We start from the raw sequence: 23,726 nt of genomic DNA on the forward strand, positions 1-23,726 counted from the left end.
GGAATCTCCAGGTCAGCTAAGAGCACACCCGACCTTGTTGCTTTAGTTCACAATGCAATGCCCAGGTGTTTGTGTTTACTACATTTTAATGAGATGTGAGTTTATTTTTTAGTTATTTCATGTTAGAGAACTAGATCTCAACAGCACATTTGAATCTGCCACAAAGCCTCATTCGCCTCTTACTCTTCTGGAATAATACAGTTCTATAGTCTGGATGAATTTACAAACTTAGTACATGTTATAAGCAACACAGGTCCTGCCTAATGTTCTCACTCTTATGGCGCGTGTATGCCTGAATTTTCTTCCTCAAGGTGTGTCTGAATCCTGCTACTGCTTTTAGCCAGCAAAGACAGGAAGTGCACACAGGGCCACAGAGCACGACCTCCTTCTAGAACACATCTTGAAAATGTTTTGAATGCTTTCTGAGCACAGGGACAATGGCTTACTGACTTCCTTTTTTTTTTATATATAAGGGGGGGTGGTGGTGTTCCCCTGTCTGACCTTTGGCTTGCCAAGAGATGTGCATCGCTACCCTGGACTCCCTCAGCTGCTTTCAGGCTGCAGAGAAGGCGGCACCCACGTTGGGAAGCAAAAGCTGTCGCAGGCTGCCTTGCCCACGACAGCGTGTCTAAAAATACATCCACCGAGACGCAGGCATATGCTCACGCCTCGGTGTGAAGGAGCTCTCGCCTGTGTTTCTCGCTATCCCCATCTAAATGCTGGAGCGAGGAGTTAAATTATTCCAGAAGGCCCGCCAGGGTCTGATTTGCCACTGTCTGCTTCCTCGTTGCCTTTGAATGGGACCCTTGATCCAAGGCTTTCAGAGACCAGCCGGTGCTGATGGGGGCCTGTGACTTGGCGGTGGCGCCAGCTTGCTCCTTCTCTGTCTCGGGCATGGTTTTCTGTCCTGCTGGGGAGGGCGAGAGCGCTGGGCAGAGGTGGCACCTGACCCGCTAGAACTCCGATGTCACTGCTGTGGCTGTTACTCCCCTCGGCAAGAGTCAAGGCGCACGCAGGACGGTGGGTCACCTCGCTGGCTATTTTGCACATTTCCTTTCTCCTCCTCAACCTTGTTAGTTTTTTTTTCCTCTAAGTGCCCAGGGTTCGAGGGGGTTCCTTAGCCCTTCTCTACCCTTGATCTATTCTGATCTGAGTCTCTCTCTAAGGTTTGTAGCACTTCCTCTCGTTAGGAAAGCTTGCTAGCCTCTCATTCCCTGTCTCTGTAAACAGGTTTTTTTTTTTTTTAATGATCTGTTGTTTTGGGGGTCTCTCTTTGAATGTCAGCTCCAAATTTCTTAGTTTCTGTGGCTACCTCACGTGTTAAAAGGGGAGAAATTATTGTTGAGCTGTTGTGCTCAGGGAGGGAGAATACAGAAATGGCTCTTTAGAGTGATAATCTCAAGAAAAGAGATCAGAGTAGACGGACCACAGAGAATGCTGTGCGGCTGCTTGCACTCCTGTTCCAGCTCAGCTACAGGGGAAAAAAAAGTCTCCAGTTGAGACTACTGTCTCCTTTGCAGAGTCAAAGAACATCACGATATTTTGTGTCTAGTTGGAAATGACTTTAATTCTAACAAGAAGCACTAATGAAAGAAATCCCAGTTCCCACGTATGGGAAAGGAGGGACACAAAGCACACATACAAACTCGGCTCCAGACCCCACCATTCCTCTGGAAATTTGAAAGTGTGGGAGAGCGATTGTTAGTCTCTCTCCCCTGTTTTCAGGTTAGCAATATTTCTGTGTCCTTGGCCACTGAAGGCAACCCATTGTTTTCCCGTAGGTTGTGTGAAGGTTTCTGTAAAATGAGATATTTTATTTCAGATGGCGAGCGAGCTCAGAATCCAGCCAGCGCAAGCGAGCACAGGCATGTCCAACACAAGCTGTTAATCTCCAAAAGCAACTAAACACCCCAACATGCACACCCCTCCCAAAAACAAACACTCCAGTTAGCCAAAAATCTAGGCTGCCTGTAAATCTTGAAGTGCTTTTTCGCTGAGGAGAAGAATGAACCTCCCAGGATGCTTTTCTGCAGCTGAACGTTTTCTTTTGCTTTTCTTCTCTGCTAAATTTCCTTAGTTTCTTTCACAGAAACCACCGAGACAGACAAAGAACGTTAGCCACACAGTTACTTTTAGCTCCTGGTGACAACTGGATAAAAGGAAGTAAGGATCAAATATGCTGTAAGCTCGTATTTGTCTTAAGGCATTTGCTTAACACGTCTTGTTTCCAATGATGCCCAAGAAACACACATGTTTGTGGATGCGCCACAGCTAATTACTGGGCTGGGTTTGTTAATAACCAGAGGAGGACATAGAGTTAGGCGTAAGTAGGAGGAAAAAACAGAGAAAGGCATTGCTTTGTACAGTCTGCGATGCATGATCCAGCTGCTGGGACAGAAGTGAGATTTTCCACCTTTGTTCCATCACAGGCGTTGAGAGCCTCAGCTATTGCTGACTAATTGATATCTCTAGTCCCCGTGATAGGCTCCTTCGGCCAGAAATGCATGCAGGTGTGTGTCCCGATGCAAATACTGAGGAACACGCAGGCTCCCTTACACAGGCAGAAGGTCGGTCTTCATACCAACAGAGAGGTGAGATGGAGGTTTGTAGGGCATAAGACGAGAGAGAGAGAGACAGAGAGAGAGAGAGAGAGAGAGAGAGAGAGAGAGAGAGAGAGAGAGAGCATAACCCTGCAAACAGTTCTAAATGCATTTGCAAATGCAGAAAGCTTCAGAACCTCTCAACAATTCAAGACACCTTTTTCTCCTCTTCTCTGCGGGACGCCTCCATCCAGCCTCTTTGCAAAAATGATAATAATAATAATAATAACCTGGACAAGGTGAGAGCCCTGCATCTTAGCTCAGAATTCATCCGGTTTCCTTCCCCCTTCTGCCTTGTATTTCTCAGTTCATTGTCCATGCATCAGATGGCAGCCACCCTTGCTCTTGAATGCCAGTGTCACAGCAGGCATAGAAAGGGGGACTGAGGGAAGGCATTGTCAAAGCCAGGCTGTCTATTGTTTTCTTTGCTTTCACTGCTCTGCTTTTGAATTTTTTTTTTCCTGAAGCTTTCCTGTCCTAGTGGCCTCTGTCCAGGAGGAGGGAGAAAATTACAGGGGTTCATAGAATAGAGGAATGGAATGTTTTCATTGTACGCTGTTTTAATAAACAGCTCGGCAGTGCAGCCCCCAAAATTAGGAAATGGAGTAAGACCGAGGAGTCTGGTGGGAGGTGGAGGGGGAGGCTGGGGAGGCTGTGGAGACCAGCCTCAGCCTCCTTGCCCACGGCAGTTTCTTCTGTCACGATCCCTGTTGAGTGCTGTGTCTTTTTCGTCTTTAAAATTGTGGGAAAGGGCTTACTCATCTGTCAAGCTTCCCGTTCACTTATTAATTGATTCTGTGCAAACCTACATGGAATTTTTCGAGAGGGCCAGAACTGCTGTGTGTTCTGCTCTCAATTCAGTTCAGTCTGACTCTGTGGTTGTGTTTTTGGGCCATCTAAGTTTGCATGTGAAATCTGTGTGGTCACTTTATGAACCATCTCTCACACACACACAAACACACACGATTGTTTGTGTAGGCGTCTATCTCGGTTTTCTATTGTTTTATACTTTCAGCTTGGCTGCTGTTTTGGATCACACTCATAAATGAATGATTATCTTCTGTGCGTGGGCTTACTAACTCTGGATAACCTCTGAAGCTTCCAGAGTCACAGCCCAAGTGAGAGCCCCAGGAAGTTGCTTCTAATGTGGCATCTGACAGAGCAGGAGAATGCTGGGTTTTACAACCTGCCACTTTGACTTTCTACCATGTTTATCTCTTCAAATAATTGAAATCATATCATAATATTTCCATGTACATTGACTTGCAGGATGGAATAATTTAGCTACCAGCCACTTTCATGCATTTTGCAAACTTAAGTTTTAACTTAGAAAAAAATCACTTGGCTCCAAGTAGACAATTTTCATTGCCCTCCAAGAGTTCATCTCAGGGAAAAAAAAAATTCTAAGTTCTCTCCCTTTTTTTGCCTTTCATGCTATTTTTTCCCACTCTGGCTGGACTCTAAGGTTCTTCACTATTTTCAGAATTTGCTAACTATTCAATATTTTAGTTCTAAGTGTACTTTCAGTCAAAGATGGCTATAACTCCATGCAGAGACCACACTTTATTCCCAGAAGCCTTTCAATTAATACCACATGCTGTGAGTGGGTGCTTGGTGGTTAATACAAACTCATGATTTCTTTCTTTTCCAAGAAATGATAACAGGCTGTTTGTTAATGTGAGTCTGGAAAAATCTTTTGCGTTCCCTAGGAAAACATGTAAATCCCAAGTATGAGACCTTGCATATGTGAGCATCTAACGACCCACGCGTCCTTTCTCCTTCCCTTTCCAGTGCTGGTCTTAATCCTAGACTGAGCCACCTTGTCCCTCTTGTGAAGAGACAGTTTGAAATGTCTGGAAAAAAAAAAAAACCAGACTTCTTGAAGACTGCAAGGCAGGCTACGGTGTGAATTCAGTTGTGGCCACCGTGATAGGTAGCTGTTAACTTCCAGTGTGTCTACTGCCCTGTGATCCTCCCAGTGCTCCAGACCAGACATTGGGAGCAAGGGAATTTATCCGTGATATCGTAGTGACAGACAGTAAAAAAAAAATTTATTAATATTGCTAGAGATAAAACCCAAGGCCTTCTCTATGCTAGCGAAAAACTATTGAGCTATGTCTTTGGCACCCTATAGTTTTTTGAGTTCTTGACTAGTCATTTGGGGTTGATTCAGAAGTCAAAATTTTAAAAAATGAGTTTGGGGAATGGGGAGGTCAGAAGTTGGTTTTCTGGGTTCTTCGGAGCACTTTAGCCAAAGAGAAATGGAGCAAGAGTCCCACTTTTCTGATCAGCTCTCCTTTGATAAAGTCTGAGATGGGTGAAATGGGAGGCTAAGCTGTCTTTCCACTTAGAAAATACCAGAAAAGTCACAGAGGTGGGTTCTAGACCCTGTATCTGTAGGCCTGAAATCATGGGAAGTTCTGTTTGCTGTTTGTCAAGTAGTTGAGTTTCCTGTGGAGCTGGAAGGTGGGGGACAAATCTAAAAGAAACCAATCTTAGCCTGGACCCTCTAGAGATGTTCAACTTCTGGAACAACTAGAAAAGAATAACTGTGTTTGGGTCCAAGACTGATCCCAAGATGAGCTAAAGGCACAGTTTCAAGTTTGTGTGTTGACCAACGTATGCTGCATGATCTCTGTAGTAGTTCCAGTAGACATAAAGCTTCTGGTTTTGTTTTTATTTATCGAGATAGGATTTCACACTGTAGCCCAAGCTGCGCTTTTACTCATGACAATTCTCCTGCCTCAGTCTCTCGAATGCTGGGATTATAAGATCATGCTGCCACATCAGGCTGACATAAACTTAAAACATGCAGACCTCTCACCTGAACATTGCTTTTCCATTTCTCTCTGTGTGTTTCCTATACATGTGCATTCAAATGTGTGTAAGAGTAGGTAACAGTTGTGAGTGTATATGCATGCAGACACGTGCATGTTGTGACTAGATGCTGCCATCAGAATTCATCTTCCATCCGTTCCTCATCTCATTCATTGCAGCGAGTCTCTCAATGAAACCTAGAGTAGACACAGACAAAGTGTCATTAGCTAGCTTTCTTGGGGGAATTCCCCAGTCTCTGCCACTTCCACCTGGACATGGTGAAGTGAGTCCTGGGGAGCAAACTCTGGTCCACATACTTTCTCAGCCACCACTTCAACCACTGACCCCTCTCCCCAACCCAGGGGCATTTCTTAAAGGTGGGTTTGTTCTAGTACTTTTATGTATTGAAACACCATTTGGTCAAAATATTACTTGTGCTTCTTTGTCTCTTGGAACCTAAGGCTATAAGCAGCTTTATGTATTGTTATTTTAAATCATGTGTATGTGTTTGCATATGAGTGCATGTGCCCACAGTGGCCAGAGTCAGAGCCACCAGATGTAGATGCTGGGAACCAAATTCAGGCCTTCTGTAAGAGCAGCCAGTACTTTTAACCACTAGTCCACAACTCTGTAGACCACAAACATCTTTTTAAAAGAAATGAAACAGTACATTTTTTTTTGGAAACAGTACGGTTTTTTTTTTTGTAAATATTTATTTATTTATTATGTATACAATATTCTGTGTGTATGCCTGCAGGCCAGAAGAGGGCATCAGACCTCATTACAGATGGTTGTGAGCCACCATGTGGTTGCTGGGAACTGAACTCAGGACCTTTGGAAGAGCAGGCAATGCTCTTAACCTCTGAGCTATCTCTCCAGCCTGAAACAGTACGTTTTGACATTGTAGGAAATGTCTTACCCAGGATCAAAGAATAGATCACAGTGTATATGACCGCTGAAGATAGAAAGTGACTCCTCATTGCTCTTTACCAATAAAGTCCTCATACGTGTAAAGAATTGGCCCAAAGGGTGGAGTACAGCCATGACTAATAAACTAATTTCCAGTCCCATGATTAATTGAAAATATTTTCTTTTTTAAAAAACTATGTGTTTGTCACCGAGATTTCACAATTCTGAAGCAGAAATACCTTTTGGATTTATCTCCTATTAATACTGGTAAGATTGCCTTTTTCTTCCTCCAGCAGGGCAGACACAGGTGGCCTCTCCTTTGAATGGACAGCAAGCCCTCCATTGTCAAAGGATCTGAAGGCTGTGCAGATCAAAGTTCACATAACTTCATTTGTGACGTAGAGACCTTAGTTGTTATAGACATACAAGACCTTGCTATCAGTGCTAACCAACCACTGTAGCACACTGTCCTTGTGACTTGTGGGGAGATACATAGAAACCCCCAGGGATTTGTCTGCCCAGCAAAGGGATGGCACTTGGAGGTGGCGTTTTATCTTCAAGGAGTTGAGTTTAAAAATAAGCAGATGTGAGAAATGAGGATGCTATCTAGAGATGGTGCTTTGAGAAAGGTTTGCCATTGTACTCTTAACTGTTTTCAGGTGGAGTCCAGCGGTACACACAGATCCTTGTGTACAGGCTGCCTATGGACATGTAGAGTTCTGAGACTTCTTTGAAAATAATTGTGCTATCCTGACAATTGGTTTGTTAAGTCAAGTATACAGTTCTCTAGTATATGATAAGAGACAAAATACAATAATATATACATATTATGTAATGTGTATGCATTCATTTAGTATGAAATATTTACAGTAAATAGTTTGTGAAATTTTTAGGGGCAGAGAGTGTGCATGCTATATAGCACATGTGTGGAGGTTAGAGTACATCTCACAGGAGCTGGTCTCCTTCCACCTTGTGGATTCCTGGAATCAAACTTGGGTGGTCAGGCTGGGTGGCGGGCGCTCCTACCCTATCTTAACAGCTATCATAATGGCTTTGATATGAGTTTGTATATAAAAGAAACAATGAGGATTTGGGAGAAATCCTTCCTGTAGTTCCTTCTCTGGGCACAGATTTAGAAATGAGATGTCATGGAGATTAGCTGCTTCAGAACTGTTGAAAATGAAATTTGTTGAGGCATATAAAAGTGTTGGAGGAGGGGCTGCTTGTTGGTTCCCAGCCATTTAGCCCTGAAATAACCACACAGAAACTTTATTCATTAAATCACTGCTTGGCCCATTAGTTCTAGCTTTTATTGGCTAACTCTTGTATATTAATTTAACCCACAAGGCTGTGGCTTAACGGGTAAAGTTCCCAGAGTCTGTCTCTGGCAGAGGTGCCGTGGCTTCTCTATGACTCTGCCCTTCTTTCTCCCAGCATTCAGCTTAGTTTTCCTGCCTATCTCTGTTCCCCTATAGCTCTGCTATAAGCCCAAGCAGTCCCTTTATTTATCAATGGTAATCACAGCATACAGAGGGAAATCCCACATCATAAAAGGCATTCTTAAATGAGTAATCTTTCACACTGTTAGCATCATTGCTTCATCTCTCATCCCTTCAGTTTGTTTTACCAGCCTCTGTCTCTTGGGAGCATTTTTCCCACCCACATTTCAGCCTCTGAGAAGAAAGAACTGTACCAGCTTGCACTCCTACCAGCAATGCAGAAGTGTTCCCTTTACCCTACAACCTCTCCAGCATAAATTGTCATCAGTGTTTTTGATCTTGGCCATTCTTACAGGTGTAAGATGGAATCTCAGAGTTGTTTTGCTTTGCATTTCTCTGATGGCTAAGGATATTGAGCATTTCCTCAAGTGTCTTTCAGCCATTTTAGATTTCTCTGTTGAGAATTCTCTGTTTAGGTCTCTACCCAATTTTTAAAATTGGATTATTCTTTTGATGACCAGTTTCTTGTGTTCTCTGTATATTTTGGAGATCAGCCCTCTTTCCAATGTGGGGTTGGTGAAGATCTTTTTCCATTCTGTAGGCTACCACTTTGTCTTGTTGAACATGTCCTTTGCTTTACAGAAGCTTCTCAGTTTCAGGAGGTCCCATTTATTAATTGTTTCTCTCAGTGTCGTCTGCCCAATTATGCATAGATATAAGATGAATGGACATCTTTCTGAAAGTTTGTTCAGAGGATAAATTTGCCTAATTAGACATCTACTCCAAACTAGTTCAAACCAGATTGGCCTTATTGCTCCTAATCTGAGATATAACTAGGAATGTTTGAATAGAAACTGCCATACCTTACGGTTGGTAAGGGAAGTAGAAAACTTATTACATTGTTTTGGGAGAGTTTCTGTGCATGTCAATGCAGTGGGTATTCTAGGCAGTGAAGGAAATTGTTAGGGGAGAGGTGTATGTTCATAGTACATACAAGGGAGGTTGTAGATTGTGAAACACATCAGCAGGAGAAGGATGTGTTGTTGTTAGAAGGATGTGTTGTGTATCTCAAACCAAGTAGAGTTCCATGTTGCTGAGCTGTTCTGTATCCTTGCTGCCTCAGAGTGACTGAGGGAGAGACTCAGTGCCATCCTGATGCCTCCACACACAGAGAGATGTGTGCACACGCACTTCTATAACATCTTCATGCAAGAACATGTGAACACTCACACTAAAGAAATGTATTGTCTCAAGTCATGAATTGAGACTAAGTGCATGCTTGCCAGGAGCTTCTTGACCCAGTGTGTACTAATTTCCAGTCCCATTGCTGCTGTGGGCTGGTTAGTGTGCTTAAAGACCCAAACTGCTCTTAAGAAACACACCCTCAACTGAGGTTCAGTTGGAAAGGAGAAATAGGTTCCAGTATTGTACTACATAGCAGTAGACAGCAGAATATGCTCAAGTTCCCCAAACAACTTGAAAATTTAAGACTTTTCAAAAAAAAATTGAAAAGATACATATTGAAGGAGATATTTATACCCTGACTCATACATTAATGATATATCACATATTAACATATCACATGAGGCCCTATGAAAAGACACATTTTGTGCACCAATTCACTAAAGTACCATAAATTAAAATTTGAAAAAATTTTGATACTCGTTGTTAGTTTCCTGGCACAGAATCAACCTTTGTGCACTTCATACACGTTAATTTTGTAAATTATTTTCTCATACAATATGTCCTGACTGCAATATCTCTTCCCTCCTCCCCTCCCAGTCCCCACACCCCACTGCAGCACCTCCCCTTCCCCAGAGCCACTCCTCGTCTGTTTCCATTCAGAAAAGTGATGACCTCCCAGGGCTATCAATGAGCAAGGCTTACATAACAAGTCACAATGAGACAAGGCACAAACCTTCATATCAAGCCTGGGAAAGGAACCTGTAGATGGAAAGAGCTAGCAAAGAGAATCAGATACACCCCCACTCCCACTGTTAGGAGTCCCACTAGAACACTCAAAATAGTAGCAAGCTTTTCTCTACCTACTGCCAGCTTTCATGAGACTAATACGAACCAGACATGGTACCTTGCCCTTGTAATGTTAGTACTTGGGAGAATGAGGCAGGAGGATTTCTGTGAGTGATTTCAATGTCAGACATGGCTGAGAATGGTGCCTTGTCTCAATAAAAACAAACAAATGACCCCTTGCAACAACAACAGCAACAACAAGGCCAATATGGACTATTGCCTTAAGTTTTTAAATTTTCATTTCATTCTTTCAAGAGTTGGTAAGGTTTCCAGGGGAGGTAGCATTGGAGCTAAGCACTGAAAGTTAGGTAGACTTTCCCTAGGCAAAGAGAGAAAGTGAGGAAAATTGGAGGGAATTCTGAGAAGATCGGCTGACAAGATCCCAAGCACAGGCTTGTGAAAGCATGCAGAGTGTTTAGAGGAAGGAGATCTCTCTTGATTTAGCTGAAGTAGGTGTTAAATGGAAGGAAATGGAGACTTTGAAAAGTGGCCTGGGCAAGAGAGAAGGGAAAGGACTAGAGAAGAGAAAGATTAAGAAGATGTTTTCACTAGGAGTGGACAATGTATCAGAACAGCAGAAGTGTGTGAAAACTATCCAAACCTGTTTTTGTCTTCTGTCTTCTCCAACCAAGTTTCAGATGTGAGAGGAGGTGATGAGGGGGTAAGCAGGTATATTTTGGAAAAACTCACTAAGGTATCTTTCCAAGTCTGATTTTATAATAATACCATCAAAGTCATGTGATGATTGAGGTAAGAAAAGATGGATCTGAGAGATGGGCAAGAATAAAAAAAATCAGGATAGGTTGGAAGATGCTGTGGTGGAGAGAAAGCATTATAAATACTTAAGCATTCCGTTGAAATGATCGAGATGAATCCCAGAGAAGAATCAGGGTATCTGCATGAAATTCTGGGCTCTATATTGATACGTGTAGAAGTTGTGGTCTTGAAAGGAAGACTGTAGTAAAAAAAGCTGGAGTTTTGAAGTGATTAAAAGCATACAAGTTGTGAAGCAGTAGAAGCAGCTAATAGGTGTTCAGCAACAGTAAGAGAAAACCAGAAATAGTGGAGAGCTGTATTGATGGGAGCAGAGAAGTGTTTGGGGGTGCGGGGGGGGGGGAGCTCTATTAGCATTTCACAACACCAGCAGCATGCTCTGCTGAGAAGATGAGGAGAGCTATGATAGGGAACACTTGAGGCAGGATGACGATGCAAGTGACTGAATTTGTGCTCTGCTGTTTATCCTTTACTTACAGCCAGAGTCGTCATCATCCCCAAAATGGGCTCTGATAGGTTAAATGAAAGTCTCAAGTGGTTCTAGTTAGTATACTAGAATTTAACTCAAATCCTTTATCCAGAGTCATATTCTGATTGGATGTGTTATGTGTTCTTAAAGACAGGGTCCTCTTACTCTTTTTAAATTTGACCTTAAAATCTTCACTGTGCTTACTTATTGGACATGGCAGTGTTACACATGGATATTTTCAGCATATTGTGTGTTGAAGATACAACCCATCCCACTTGCCGCGATCCTCTCTTTTCTCATCCCTACATTGGTCCCCTTAAGTTGACTTCTTTTATTTAACATATACATACTTGCTTTTATGTGACTATGAAATGTAGGAACCACAAGTGAGAGAACACACATTATTAGTCCTTTGGGGACTGCTTACTTCAGCCAATGTGATCATCCTAGTAGCCTCCGTTTCTCCTGCATGTGACTTTCCTTTTCTCCATAGCCAAAAGCAATTTTGTTGTGTATCTATGTCCCATCTTCTCTACGCATTCCTCTGTTGTTGGATACCCACGCTTCACCATAATTTATATGTTGGGAGTAGTATAACAACTAGCATTGATATACAAATATTTCTGCTATATAATGACTAGGGAAGATTTTTTGGGGGGGGGTGAGGTAAGCACCCAGGAGTGGTATAGCTGGGTCAAATAGTAGATTTATTTCTATTTATTTTTTTATAATCTTTCATACTAATTTACATAATGGCTAGACTAGTTTATGATCCTTCAACAGTGTGTCGTTTCCTGTTGTCTATTCTGACCAGCAGTGTTTGCTGTTAATTGCTTGACTATTGTGCTCACTGGGTTAAGACAGAATCTCAGTGTAGTTTTATTTGCATTTCTTTGGCGATACCTAACAGTGAGGTTGAACAGCTAGTCATATGATTAGTGGCCATTTTTATTTCCTTTTTTGAGAACTGTCTGTTCATTTTCTTAGTCCATTTACTGGCCATGATGACTTCTTACTATTTACTTTTCTGAGTTCTTTGTGTATATTGTATATTAATTTTCTGCCAGGTGTATAGCTGGCAAAGATCTTCTCCCATTTTATATTGTGTCTCTTCATTCATTTGGCTGTTTACTTTGCTGTACGGAGCCTGTGGCTTTGTGAGGTCTCATCTGTCAATTGTTGGCATTGTTATCTGAGCAACTAGAGTCTCATTCGGAAAGTCCCTGCCTGGGTCTAGATCTGGAATGTTTTCCTTGTAGTTTCAGGTCTTACATTAAGATCATTGATCCATTTGGAGTTTTGTACGCTATGAAATAGAGGAATATAACTTAATTCTTCTGTATGTGGATGTCTAGTTTTTCAAGCACCATTTATTGAAGAGGTTGTCTGTTCTCCAGTGTGTAGTCTTGGCATCTTTGTCAAAAATCAGGTGACTTCAGCTGCTTGGGTTTATATTTGGATTCTCCACTCTGTTCCCCCCCCCTCTCCCCGTGTGTGTGTGTGTGTGTGTGTGTTGATTTTGTTACTGCAGCTCTATAGAACAGTTTGAAACCAAGTATGATGATATCACCAGCAATATCCTTTTTGTTCAGAACAATGCATTGCTTTGGTTATCTGGGGCCCTTTGTGCTACTGTATGAATTTCAAGGTTGTTCTTTTTTCTTGTTATTTTAGTGTTTTGGTTCCTAACTGGCTGTTGAGTATCCTAAGAAGAGTAGACTCTCAGAACTCTTGAATTAAACTGAAATTAACAATTCGTTTGCATATCAACTTAATGATTTCCCACTTACACTTAGGATTAAATACAGAGGTGTAAAAATGTCAGATTTGATAGTCTGACCTAACCAGCTCCCTTTGTAGAAGAAATGAAGAGAAAAACAAAGAGACAGACACAGTTTCATATAGAATTAAAAGCAAAACTGAACCTATACCCAGATCTCAGTTTTTCTAATAAGACTATTCTCACATATTGTGAGAGATGAGAAATCCACATAGTTGTAAGTCAGTTCTCTCTCCTCTGAGCTCCCCAGAGTTAGATAGAAATAAACACCATAGATAGGCACTGGAGGACATTTGGTAGGTAAAACACTCTGGGCTACTTTTTTTTTTTTTCAGTGAGTCTTCTCACCATTGACTAAGGAGGAAGCCAACACAGATATTGATAAGCAATTCATCTAAGACCAACCCCAACAAGGACTAAAAGGTTGAATGACACAGGGAATTTAATGTGGATGCCACTGGGGTGCAGGGGGGATCACCTGTTCCACTCTCTATACATCTTCCTTCTTATGACAGAAAAGAAAAAGAAACATTATCCCAAACTAGATAACAGATTAGCTGTAAGACCTAACAACAGTCTGGGGATGAGATGTCTCACAAGCTCTATACAGGTCGGCTGCCCCAGGCTCCTTGTTCTGGCAGTGAGAGGATTATTCCAAATTTTCTGGCTACTTGCTCTGTCACCTGAGTTCCTGCCCAAAGCTAATGAGCCGTTCTTACCAGTGAGTCAGGGAGCAAAATCCCTGAAGGCTGTTTTACGCTCTCATGGATGTTGGTTCTAAAGTTGAGCAGACACTGGCATTGCACCAATAGTGACTGTTGGCCACAGTGGCGTTCTTGCTCTGCCACCACCATATGGGACCGGATGGCTCATCTGGACCCTTCAGCCCAAGTTGTTAGAGTTGGTGTGACCCTACTATGCATATCTACCAGTTGGCCACGGGAAGTCTCATCTTATCTGGTTCTTGCCAACCTGTTCTGTTTCTGGCCTTCATGTTTTGCCTGTCTGCATTCTCTTGGAGATGGTGACAAACACACCTTACACACACTGTCATCTTTCCACGTTCAGTGCTGGGGATGCAAAACAGGTTCTTGCATCTACCAGATCAGCATTCAACACTGAGTTAACAGTTCCCTTCTCTCAACCCCCGGACTTCACTAAGTATCTGCTTATCTAATCCTGTCCTCGGGTTATATCTCTTTTTTCTTGTAGCAGTCATTTTAAACACACATTAATTTTTTTCTTTAAAAACACTGATTCTAAAATTAGCGTAAAATGAAACTTACATTCCCTAGTCTATGGTTTGATGGCTTTAACTCATGTTTAGATTTGTCACCCAGAGCAGGGTACAGATAACATTTGTCATTCCAAAATGTTTTCCCACATCATTGCTTTGTAGTCATATACCTCTGTCGTGTCCTGTCCCCACAGCCTCAGATTTGCAAGCATAGCCTACTAATGGACTCCTGAGAATATAACATTTTGGAGAGGTAGGGAATGGCTTCTTCCTCTCAATACAATGTCTTTTAGACTCATCCCTGTTGCTGTATGTGTCAATAACTTATTTCATTATTGTTTGGACAGATCCTTACTACTCACCCACATTGACCTTGAACTCACGTTGATCCCCTGCCTCAGCATCTTGAGTGTGGGGATTACAGGCTTGAAACACAACATCCAGCTAGAATTTATTTATTTTTATAGCTCAACGATATTCTATTGTATAACAATATTGCACTTGGTCTTCCATTCATGAATTACAGGACATTTTGATTGCTTCCAGCTCGGAGTGACTGTAATTAAGATTCCAATAAATATCCATGAGCTGATATTTGTGTGGTTATAAGTTTCCTTTTCTCTACGGTAAATGCCTAGAGGCTTTTAAGCTCACCCCTTAATTTGGATCACTTCCCACTTTTGAACCTGGGCTGGTTCCACCCCTTGGCCTCTTGCTAAGACCTGCGCCTTTCCTCTCAGACGAGCAGGCTTTGTGGATCAATTTCATTTTCCTTTCTTCCATACCACAGCCTTCCCTTTGCAAATGAGGAATTCCCAGAACACAAACCGAGCAGAGCCCATTTGAATTAATCTAAATCTCAGCCCAGCATTTGTTGTGGCTTGGGTTATTGCACCAGTAACGTAGTACCCTCTGCTGGCTGGTTCACAAAGCTGGCTCTGTGCCTGCGATAAAAGAAAAATGATAGGTGGAATGCAGACAAGGGAAAGAAATGGGATGGGGGAGGAGGAGGGAGAAGGAGGAGTTGTGAGAATGCCCATAGAAATGACAGCCTGACAGGGACACTTCATGTATTTGATGCTACACATATAGATAAATGCTGTAATATTTTTGTGGAACCTTACAATATTGTCTTCTCAATTGTAGGCAAAGATGGGCTGTCTGGAAAGCTGGACTCAGCCTGGAGCCTGCCACCCAGATTGCTAGTTTGTGAAGCCTTCTGCATACAAATGACTCAGATCCAAACATTCAAAAATGATCTTGGAGGGCCATCTGGTTCTCACTGGTTCTAAAAGCTTCATTCAGCCCGGCTGTGGATCCAGTTCAAAAGATAGCAAGAGCTTTTCACAGGGAAGGTTTAATGTGTTCTGCTGACCAAGGCTGCAGACTAGCTTTTAAAACCAGCCAGCCATGATGCTCTGAGGGCTGGTGGATGATGACTTTCATAGGTCAATGGAAGTCTGATAAATATTTAATTGGTGATGCGGTTGTATAGTGGTATGAACACACACATACACCCAGACACAATTCTGCATCACAGGGAAACATGTGTTAATTTGTTTGGGTGTCTGAATCAGTCTGTGATTTAGACTGAACCAGCATGGCAGGCCGTGAGGTCTGTCGGAGCCGTGTAATCATTGCGATATGTCATTTCTCATTTGTAAAGACAATACAGCCAACCTTGCAGTTGGGAGGCTGGCGTTGACTGCCTTTGCCATTTACACTGCCTGGCGCCTTGCCTTCCTGATCAAAAGAAGGGTTGTGGCCTCTGAAGCCAGGGGATGGGAAATGCTGCTCCAGGAGGATCACAGCATGAACAGGAATGGGAGCCTGTGATCTCAACCTCAGCTTTGGGCTGCAACCAAGTCCAGAGACCAGGTGTCAGGGATTATGGGTTGACAACAGCCTTCTCAGCAAAGCGAAGTGCATACAGTAGGGGGTGGGACTTGATTGTCTTTTCCTTTCTGTCAGTTTTCAGTGTCTCACCTAACAATAGTGTCCCGGGAGAAATGTATGCTTCCATGCATACAAGCACACCAACCTCAAATGTAGCCTATGTTGTAGTCTTGAAAAGTTTTCATTAACACTTTCTTACACTTACACAGGGGCTGCATCTGGCTCCCGGAAGCCCAGCACAACACTTGGCATATACAAGGAAGATCTACAAGGGAGTTAGCTAAATACTGGGGACAAGGAATAGCTTGTTAAGGGCACCGTGTATAAGATGGCATATGTGGATGCTGGGATCTTGTTGAAATCATCATACCCCTACTCCAGGTGACTCGGCTTTCTTGTGTTCACTCTTAGTGAATCCCACCTCGGACTTGCCTCATCTTTCTGAGACTATGGCTCTTCAGGAGATCTGCACTATTGCTGAACAGCGGAGACTCACAGTAGTTCTTAGGTGCAAAGAGATTGGTAAGTGTTTTTTTTTTTTTTTCCAGAAGTTAACATTTGCTTTCAAAACCGAACAGCTTCCGTGTTGACCTGTTCCTCATGGTTCTTCCAGGAGACAGGAAGCATACCCTCTCAGCAACCGGAAGCAAAAACTCAATGATAGATGACATGCTTATCTGTCCCAATGCTTCTATTCTATTTGAAAGGGCACTTAAAGTGTCATCTTTAAGTGAAGGAATTTAGCAGTATTGGGTTCTCAAGCTCTAGACAGAACCTTGGTCTTTAGGGAAGACTCGCAGGAGCTCAGTCATCATTCTTCAGGATGGCTTCCTATTACCCATATTATAGCATAATTTTACATTGGTATGCTTGTGTGTGTATGTGTGTGTCGTGTGCGTGTTTATATGTTTGTGCCTGGATAGAGGCCATACTCTCTGCCTTGTTGCTTGACACAGTGTGTCTTCACTCAGCCTGGAGCTCATTAATCCAGCTACATTGGTACTGAGGCATCTTCTGTGGGGAGTGTCTACCTGCTCTGCCTGCTCCAGCCCTGGTGGGGTTACAGACACCTGCCATGCACTTGTCTTTTATGTGGAAATTAAGGATTTGGTTATGAGTGAACACCTTATTCTCTGAGTTGTCTCTCTAGATCCATATCGACTTGAGATATCTTTTCTGGGAGGGTTTTCCTGTGTCTCTGGTGTGAGTTCTTATAGCATTGGCTGGTCTCTGGAGACCTATTTTGTCTTCATTTGAGGCTACGATGAGGACAATTCTAATGTGTGTATTTGTTAATACAAAAGTTACCATTTTGGCCATTTTGAGATGAAAAGTTTAGCCGTGTTAAATGCATCCATGTCATTGAGCTACCATCCCCACTAGCCATCCACTGAGCCTTTCTCATCGGCAAATCTGACCGTGGCTATTAAACAATAATTCCTCTCTCTGATCTTTTTTCCCAGACTTGGACAGCCACCCTTCTACTCTCTCTCCCTATGAGTTTGAACTGGCTTACATACCTCATCGAAGTGGATCACTTATCTGTTGATTGGTTTATTGTCTCTCAGCATAATGTCCTTCCGGTCCAACCATACCATAACACATGCCATAGTTTTTCTTTTCACTTTTTAGGGCTGAACAATATTTCATTTTGTTTATATATCATGTCTCAAATCTCCACTCACCTGCCCCTGAACCTGTGGTTTCTTCCACTTCTTTTGTTGGCTGAGAATAATTCTGCTGTGAATATGGGTGCCCAGTTACTTCATGACTTCATTGTTTCACTTCTTTTGGATAAATATCCGGAAGTGGAATTGAGATAACAAACAGTCCCTGTGTTTTTAATTTGTGGAGGTTCCATCCCTGATTTACATAATAACTGCTCTATTTCACACTTACTAGAGATTCCACTTTTTTTGATAATTTCATCATCACGTCTTATTTGCTCTTTTATTTTGTTTTTAATGTAGATACCCTGATGGGGTAGAGTGAAATCACATTGTATATTTGATCTTCCTTCCTTCCTCTCTATCTCTCTTCCTTCTTCCTTCCCTCCCTCCCTCTCCCCTTTTCTCTCCTTTCCTTCTCCCAGTACTGGTGATTGAATTTAAGGTCTCACACATGCTAAGCAAACACTCTACTATTGAGAACTAGACTCAGCCTTCTTTGTTGGTTTTTCTTTTGAGAAAGTCTCACTAAGTAACCCAGACAGTCGTAAGCTTGTGATTCCAAGTAGCTGGCATTGCAGGTTTTCACCCGCACACTTGGATGCTCTATATTTCATTAATGTTCCGTGATGCTAAATGTCATTTCAGGTGTGTGTCGATCTTTTGTTATCTCCAGAGAACTGTCTGGTCAAGTCCTGTGTCCATCTTGGAATTGGCTTGTTTATTTAGAGATGAACGTGTCAATCCCTTCTGTATGTCAGGTCTCTTAACAGATCCATCATCTAGTCTCCTATCTAGCAAATTGTCTTTTCTATTTTGTTACTCTTATCCTGCTGCACACGGAAAACTTTTGATGTAGTTTATTCAGTGTTTCCTTGGTTGTCTATGCTTTGGGGGTTACACATAAAACACCATTCCAAATGCATTGCCAGGAAGTTTTCCCTTGTCTAAAAGTTTGATCGTTTTAGGTCTTCCATCTACCCTTTGTCATGCCAGTTTTCACCTTCCCTCCCAGGCTCAGACAATGAACTTCTTGAGCTTAGAGGTTGTAGATACACATTGCAGTTCTAGCACTGAGCATGTATCTGGCACTTGAAACATACATTCAGCAAATTATAGCAGAGTAGACCTCCTTTACAAGCTATTGTGAGGATAAGTCAAATGATAATTTCCCATCTTTATAACAATTACAGTAGTTTCACAAAATTTAAGTAGCTTTGCAGACCCCAAAGAAATCTCAGAATTAAAAAGATAATTTTTGTACACTATTTACTTCCCCTAGGGATGCCTTAAGGGGATGCTTGGGCACTTGTGATGATCCCTCTACTATTGCTGCACCTGCCTCTCATCAGAGGACCTGTGCACTCAGTTCTGTGATGATGATAATGCCCGTGCAGGAAGATGGCTTCTTTCATCTGCACACGCACCTAACCTGCCTGGACCCCTAGGGAAGGGAAACACGGAGTGGGGTGTTGGCCTTGCCAGTCTCATGACCCTGGAGAAGTTCTTCATTTTTTTTAACTTCCCTCCATTTTCTTTTCTTTTTTTTTTTTTTAAAATTATATATTTATTATGCATACAATATTCTGTCTGTGTATATTTCTGCAGGCCAGAAGAGGGCACCAGACCTCATTACAGATGGTTGTGAGCCACCATGTGCTTGCCGGGAATTGAACTCAGGACCTTTGGAAGAGCAGGCAATGCTCTTAACCATTGAGCCATCTCTCCAGCCCCTTCCCTCCATTTTCTATCTAGAGTGAGAGGAAGAGTTGAGTGTGCACTTCCTTCTAGTTCTGAAAGCACAGAAACTTAGGTGCTGGTGATAGATCAAGTATAAGAGGAATAAGCACTGAACCACCTCTGGGAAGAACAAAGCTAAGGCTCAATACGATTTGGCTTCTCAAAGGAACTTCCATACCCAGGAATGACGGAGAGCTACGTGGAGCTAAGTCTATGCTTCAGCATTGAGTTACCAGTCTTGTTTTCTCTATAAGGGCTGGCGCGGGTTGGAAGCAGAAGACAGCAACAGTTGCTGTTACGATTGAATGGAGGATGTTGAACTTTCAGCCACTCCCGAGCAAATTGTCTTGTACATGGAAATGTGAGTGCCACAGACAGTTGAAAACAAGAGAACCCACTACTGTTGCAGCTTCTGTCTCGAGCGTCCTCCAAAGGCCTGTGTTCTGACAGCCTGGCTGGTGGCCTGTGGTCCTATTGGGAAGAGGTGGAGCCGTTAGGAGGTAGGGTCGCGTGGAAGGAAGTTAGGCCATTGGGAACATGTCTTTGGAGGAGATATTGAGACTGTGGCCATCTCTTTGCTTTTTGGTCAGGTTGATGCGAATAAGAATTTTCTGCCACAGGGCTCTGCCATGGTGTCCTCTGAAGCAACAGACCAAATGACCAGAACTGTCACTAGGGACGTTGTGAGCCAAAATAGCTCATTCTTTACCCTAAGAGCTGCTTATGTCCTAGTGATGGAAGCTTTACTAGCAGTTATACTGTTAGCCAAGACCATATGTTAGCTCATGCTCAACTCTACAACCCATGTGTCTCCACGGTGACTGTCAATCTTTTTGAAAGGCAACTAGAGTTATCATCTTTCAGTAAGCTGTGGCCTGGATTTCTTCTGCCATGGCAGTCCCTGGGGCTTTCTGAGATGATAGCTAAGCCATTATTAAGGTAGCAATCACATGGCCAGACTGAGTATGTCATCAGGGAAAGGACAACGGTCCATGTATTGTTTTACATGTGTTTTTATGTAACAGGTTGAACATGTCTTGCGATATATCCCTCTTTCTTAGGAAGGAAGGAAATGAGGAGGGACTTTTCTTCCTACTGCAGTGGGTGCTTATGTCCATTATAAATGTTCAGATGGTTCTATGGAGCGTGTTTGTTAGGATGGGTGCTTGATTCTCAGAGAGGCTAGGTAATTCATTCAGGGCCACACAGCTGATACTGCACACAGCAGAGCTGGTGTTTTTCTGCTGAGTCTAAGGCTAATACTCTTTCCTGCGTGTCAGTGGGCTTGAACATTATGTCAGGCTGATATGTTTTCTGTGGATGGGGACCTGTTTTCCTTTCTTCTCGATGCTGAAATTGCTCACTTGCTTCCTTCTTTTAGCGCTATACACACAAAGAGGAGTCCTTATCCTTTGAGCAGGTGCCACTTACTCTCAGTAGAAGCTATTTTTTTTTTTTTCAAACACTGCATTTGATCTGATCCGGGCAGTAAACAATTGCTCTCGAGACCAGGATCCAGACACATATGGATGAGGCTTCATCTGACTGTGACCCTGCCTTTCGGCTTTTTCTTTCTCCCTCTTTCCCTTTCCCTTGACATCTCTCCAAATGCTCATTCTCCTTGGGGTCCCGAGGAGTGTGATGCTGTCCAGATGCCTTCTCAGAGGGTCTCTGGATTCACAAAAGGCCAAGTTGACGTCCATTCTGCATCTGGTTTATTTGATGCCAGAAGAGTGAGTGCTCAAGTCTCCTGGGGGAGCCAGGAGAGATTTGCCTCCTGCAGAGGTTTGGATAAGCCCCAGCTAATCTCCCTGGCTTCTTAAGGGTACACCTGCTTGTCTGCCAGCCTCCTAGCTCATTTCCCGTGGGAGGGCTGGGGTCAGAGGGCCTCCAGACAGCCTTTTATCTCCTCTTGCCCCTCCAGCCCCCCCTCCACAGCACCTGGGTCTGCACATAAGACTTCCTTTGAGGAGAGGTCAAGACACTGTCCCTCCCAGAATGGAGGCCAATGCCCTTTTCCTTCCTTTTAAGGCAGCTTGCTTGTCGCATCCTTCTATACAGGCATCTGATTCAAACTTTATCATGCGTGGCTCAGACTTGATCGCACTGTGCCTAAGCTGATCTGAATGAGTTGGGCTATGGACAGGTAATAGGTGCTCAGGAAACAAAGGGTCTCATTTAGGCCAACTCACCAATTCAGAAGAGACACACGCCAACCTCCCATCTGTTTCGCCACTCGAGTGACATGGTGACAAGGGTCATCTGAACATGTCTGAGGACTCTGAAGCATCTCAGCCTAGCTGCGAAAGGGGATGGTCTTTCTCTCTTTCCACAAAGCACATCTTTTTTCTTCATTATCTTTCAGAACAGTTGGCAGTCATGTTGATTTGTTCTCTGTGAACATTTCGGTTAATCTAGGCAGTAGGAGGTTGCTCTTAGAGTTTATCCTATTTCTCATCATCCTTTCTCTTTCTCTTCATGCCCCACTACCATTTTTTGTACTCAGACATAGACCATTATTAATAGTAATTGGTATCTGTAGCTTAGAATTTTTAATTAAAATCACAGTGAGCTTACTTTGAATGCACAAAGTGTGGTACCGGCTTCAAATTCCACTTTCTCCTAAATCTACTAATATTTACTGACCTTAGGTTCCTGAACAAAGACAGCCCGAATCCAGCCCCATGGAAGCTCCATTTTACTTCTAAAGACAGGCCACAGATTTTACCATGCACTTAAGTAAATCACTGTGGTTGCTAGGTTGATGGCCAAGTTGGGTCTTGAAGAAAGAAGCAGGCCGTGTGATGCTGGTTGCCCTGGATCTGGATCAGCTACAAGCTTTTATGCATTTTGTTTCTCCTCCCTAAACCTGTGTTTAGGGGGATTAGTTCATTTTCAGTGGTGAGCGAGGGGGGACTTGAAGTCACTGAGTGATCTGGTGGAATAGCTCTAGGGTCAGAGACACAGGGCTTGCAAATCAAAATGCATGACAAGCCAGGAGTTAAATCTAAATGCCCTTGACTTCCATCCGATTCAGTCTGAGTACAAGCAGACAGTTTTGTAAAGGTATTTTTTTTAATATGTTGTACTACAAAGATGCTCGTGTGTGTGTGTGTGTGTGTGTGTGTGTGTGTGTGTGTGTGTGTGTACATACACATGTGAATGCAGGTTGCACATGCAGACCACTATCAGGTATCTTCTATTACTCTCTACCATATTTTGAAACAGCTTCTTTCATTAAACCCAGAGCTCATCTATTTGGATTCACTAGGTGGTCAGGGAGCTCTGAGAATCTTCCTGCCTTTTCCTCCTTGGCCCTTGGGTTCAAGATGTATGTTTTTTAGGACATTACTTTTTAAAAGAACATAGTATTAATATCTCTGCTCATCGATGATTTCCCATCTCAGTCTCGACTGCATCTGATCCCGGCTCTAATGGAGACTGGAAAGGCTGAGTTTTGGCTGTTTTAACTGAGTTTGCTTTGCCTTCTCCTCTGCCAGCAGCCTCTCAGGAGGTGGCTCGGTCCTCACTGAAAAGGTCTGCACTGTGCCTTCTCTGACCTATGCACATGCACAGATCTCCACACCTCCCTTTCCCTGGTAAATGGCACAAACAGTGAGCAGGCTGACCCCAACGGAGAGATTAAGGTCTGGTTCCGTCATATTGTAGCATAAAGTAGAAAACATAAACAGGCAGTGCTGGGTACAAAATAATAGCATAATGGGATAAGTGTGAGGGAGTCAGGAGGCGGTAATGGCCCTGGAGATGCAGACATTCTGGGAAACTAGGACACTATGAAAGCAGAGGCCGTCTGCCAGACCTGGGCAGTTGTGAGCAACTCTAATGAACAGAATATGGAGATCTGTTATACAATACAATACACAGCAATAAAGCCATCATCGGGTCTAACAGCTCTTAGACAGTCTTTGTCTGAGATGACACCATGCCAGCCATGAATGCCAGAGTATCCAAGGTTATAAACAGCTGAGCTGTAAATTGCCCCTTATTTCAGATAATTAAAGGTGCAGGAAATAAGACTGTGAAGAATTGATGTTCCCTACCTTTCTTGATAGAGCTCCCTTGGCTGCTCGGCACAGTGAAAATTCTTCCTCCATCCCATTCACACATAAATACAGCATCTATAGAGTGCTATCGGAGGGGCTGAGGAAGAAAGTTAGCCTCACTGAGAATGTATGTGTACCAGGAGTAATGCTTACTATAGTGAACATCAACTCACATGGTCCCCACAACATTTTAAGGATAGTAGCATCATCTTTATTTTAAAGCCACAAAGAGCTGGGGATGTAGCTCAGTGGTAGAGCACTTACATAGCATACCCGAGGCCTTTAGTTTGACAGGCTCGCATT

General features: G+C 42.9%; 1 long non-coding RNA gene across 2 annotated transcripts in view; it reads left to right on the forward strand.

The window, feature by feature from the left end:
- Positions 1-658: 658 nt before the first annotated feature.
- The window catches only part of LOC126487385 (uncharacterized), a 155,529-nt gene continuing 132,461 nt past the window's right edge, over positions 659-23,726 (forward strand). For both annotated transcript variants that reach the window (XR_007588354.1, XR_007588355.1), the window contains exons 1-2: positions 659-1,020; positions 16,364-16,474. This is a non-coding gene — a long non-coding RNA (uncharacterized lncRNA). The remainder of the gene's footprint in view (positions 1,021-16,363; positions 16,475-23,726) is intronic.

The sequence above is a fragment of the Alexandromys fortis genome, unplaced genomic scaffold, assembly GCF_014885135.2.
Source record: "Alexandromys fortis isolate MF-2015 unplaced genomic scaffold, M_Fortis_MF-2015_v1.1 scaffold_190, whole genome shotgun sequence".
NCBI classification, from domain to species: Eukaryota; Metazoa; Chordata; class Mammalia; order Rodentia; family Cricetidae; genus Alexandromys; species Alexandromys fortis.